The following is a 3,845-nucleotide window of genomic DNA, read 5'->3' as shown; positions in this document are numbered from 1 at the left end:
TTAATAATTACCTAGCTGTGTGGCCTTGGGCAAGTCACTTAAGCCCATTTGCCTTGCAAAAAAAAAAAACCTTAAAAAATGCATAAAGAGTAGATGAGGGGAGGGCAGCAGCTAGGTGGTGCAATGGATAGAACACCAGCCCTGGAGTCAGTAGGACCTGAATTCAAGTCTAGCCTCAGACATTTAATAATTACCTAGCTGTGTGACCTGGGCAAGTCATTTAACCCCATTACCCTGCAACAAAAGAAAAAAGAATGGATGGGAGCAGGGGGCTAGCGTTTTATTAGGAGTAGTGACACCAGGGAAAGGTATTTACCCCCAAGATGTCACAGGAGGGCAAAAGCAGATCCAATTAAAGTGAGCTACAACTGGGTGAGGAGAGGTAGCCATGCCACATGACAGTCCATGTGAGAAATATATGGGATGGAAATGTGGTTGTTCTTCAAGGTAGTTCAGGCCAACAGAGGATTTTGAAACAGTTTATCCCAGCAATTACCATAGAGAGAAATCATGCTTCTACACTCCAGATTTTGTTGCCTGGAGACAAAGGTCTATTGATCTGTGCTAATTATTCTCTGCCTCCAGGCAAAAATCTCAAACCTCTTCTATTCTAGCTACTACCACCTTGGACTGGCCAATGCTATTAAGCAAATTCAAAATGTTCTTTTAACTATGTCCAAAATCAGAATGACTAAATTTCTTAGGAGGGACCTCAGAGGTCAGCTGTCCAATAGATACCTTCATATAATTAGCCATCAAATAATCATGCAACTTTTGTTTGAAACCCTTACATTAAGAAGAGTTCACTATCTCCTAAGGCAACCTATTCAAACTTTTGGACAGCTCAGATTATGAAAAAGGGCTTTTTTGTTTGTTTGTAACATAGATCAAGTCTAAACTTACCTGTATTCAAGTTACACCCCTTTTCCTTGTTCTGCCCTCTCTAGGCAAGCCTAGTAGAAACTTTCTTCCACATGTCAGCTACCCAAATACCTAGACATCTGCTATCCAAGTTTTCTATTCTTCAGGATAAACAAATTTATTTCACCCAACTGATCTTAATGTGGAATGAAATGGATGACAATCAATATACTAAGTGTATTTATTTCTGGATGCTCCAATTTATGGGTCTACCACCCAAAATGTGGTAGTCAGTGCTGAACACAAGTCTTACCTGGGAAGACTACACTGGGATCCTTATTTCTTTATTTTTGGATACTCTGCCACTTGATGCCATCTAATAACTCTATTTCCTCAACTACCACAAAATATTGTTGTCATACTTCCTTAATCTTTTCAGATGTATTACTATCATTCAGTGTGCTTTTATCTTGTACTGAGAGTATGATTTAAAAAAACCCAATGTAAATCTCTACTGAATATGACAAAGATCTATACTTTCATTAATTTGGGAACTCCCTATATGAAAATATCCTAGTCTATATAGCATTTTTAGTATATATAATATATATATTTTAGTATATATATAGTATGGTATAGTATAGTATAGTACAGTACAGTATAGTATAGTATATAGTTTAAATAAATAATTTTTTTTTAGGTTTTTTGCAAGGCAATTGGGGTTAAGTGGCTTGCCCAAGGCCACACAGCTAGGTAATTATTAAGTGTCTGAGACTGGATTTGAACCCAGGTACTCCGACTCCAAGGCCGGTGCCTTATCCACTACGCCACCTAGCCGCCCCAGTATATATTTTAGTATATATAGTATAGCATTTTTCACAATGTGAACCCCTTAAGGAACCCTTAAGAGTCCAAGACTTTTTCTGGAAGTCCTCAAAATCAAAACCATTTTCATCAAAATATTGAGATGTTTTCATTTCTGATACAGCAAAAATTTATAAATATAATTAATAATAACCAATAACTCAATAATTTTAAGAGTATATTAGGGAGCAGCTAGGTGGCACAGTGGATAGAGTACAGGTTCTGGAGTCAGGAGGACCTGAGTTCAAATCCAGTCTCAGATACTTAATAATTACCTAGCTGTGTGACCTTGGGCAAGTCACTTTACCCTGTCACCTTAAATAATTTTTTTTTAAAAGAGTATATAGGGACTTTGAGAACCATTGGTTTAGCAGATAAATTTCAGTAAGCTACCTGAGGTCTCAACAAAGAAGTTAAGTGACTTGCCCAGAATCAAATGATTATTAACTATATATTTTCATAGTGTTACTTCCAAATTATAACCATCCACAACTGGCTCATTCCCTTCATTTGGGGGGGGGGGGGGGGCCGAGGAGGACATACTATAAAGTTCCAAGTAGTTAATTGGTTGCTTATTTCATCAAGCAAACTGGGAGAGGGTGAAGCATATATTTTATACTCCAATTGGAACTATTTTTGGACCATCAGCCTAATGACAATGTCAGGGATAATAAGTGGATAAACTCAATTTTTCCCATGTTGTAATCTTCCTCAATACTCACAAGATGGCACTATGTCAACATACAAATAAGACACTTATGCCCCTCTCTTCCCCTATCACCATCACTACCATCATCATGCTCTGGATTCTATGTAGAGCCAGAAGTGTGACCTGGAAAGTGCACTAAATTGCCCCAAATAGGAAATATCAATTTAACTCTAAGCTCCCATTTCCCACATTTGGAATCTCCTTCTCTCCTTCATAACTAAATCTACTCATAGTGACCGACAGTTTATTTTTTCTTTAAGAACTGTATAAGGGTGGCTAGGTGGTGCAGTGGATAGAGCACCAGCCCTGGAGTCAGGAGTACCTGGGTTCAAATCCGGTCTCAGACACTTAATAATTACCTAGCTGTGTGGCCTTGGGCAAGCCACTTAACCCCATTTGCCTTGCAAAAAACCTAAAAAAAAAACTGTCTAGAACACAATAAACTGTACAATGGTAACACAACAAAATAAAACTATCAAGAGCTTTCAAATAGCAGAAAAACCATTAGGCAGATCTATTCCTGTTACATTTTTTATTTCTTTCTTTCTCCACCTTCCCCCAGTCAACAGAAGGGAAGAAAGAATAAGGAAAGTGATCTAGTGATATTTCTTTTTTTTTATTATTTTATATTTATTCATTATATTCTCACAGAACATTTTTCATTCTAGTAATAGGAATGTGGCACTGAAAACTTCAGTAGAGAAAACAGTTCTACAAAATGACTAATGATAGATATATTGCTTTGATGGCCATTTTTATCTATATATCTTATAGATTAAATAATTAAGTCTCAGAAAAAAACGATTCTTGCTAATGTAAATATTACTGCATAGCAAAAATTATTTAAGTAATCAGTAGCAACTAACAGTGAAATGAGTTTAAAATCTAAACCTAAAAGCAAAATTCTGCAAAATGACTTCCCACTCACCCAATAAACAAATATTCTGGAAATATTTCTTACTAAAATATTCTTGTTTAAGAGTAAACATAATACCCCTCCCCCCAAAAAATATAGACCTTCATGAGCAATAAAGGAAAGAGAAAAAAATAAAAATAAAAAAAATATTTTAAAAATATGCTTCAGTCTATGTTCCAAGACCACCAGCTCTGTCATGGGTGGATCACATTCTTTATGATACATCCATTACCAAAGTTAATTCCATATTTTTCCACTGTTGCCATTGCTGCTCGCAACTCCCTCCTTCATACCTCCCCAGTACTATATACTATATTTGCTCTCTCTCTCCTTTCACTCTGTCCCTCTTCTTAACTGTGCTGTAGGGTAGCTGAGTGGTGCAGTAGACTGATCACCGGCCCTGGGGCCAAGAGAGCTGGAGCCTACATACCATCCCTTAGGTCCAGCAACCAGTTGGCGCTGTGGTCCTGGACAGGCCATCCAATCCCATCCCCT

The sequence above is a fragment of the Macrotis lagotis genome, chromosome 1 (genome assembly GCF_037893015.1).
Source record: "Macrotis lagotis isolate mMagLag1 chromosome 1, bilby.v1.9.chrom.fasta, whole genome shotgun sequence".
NCBI lineage: Eukaryota > Metazoa > Chordata > Mammalia > Peramelemorphia > Peramelidae > Macrotis > Macrotis lagotis.
This window is presented reverse-complemented; position numbering follows the sequence as displayed.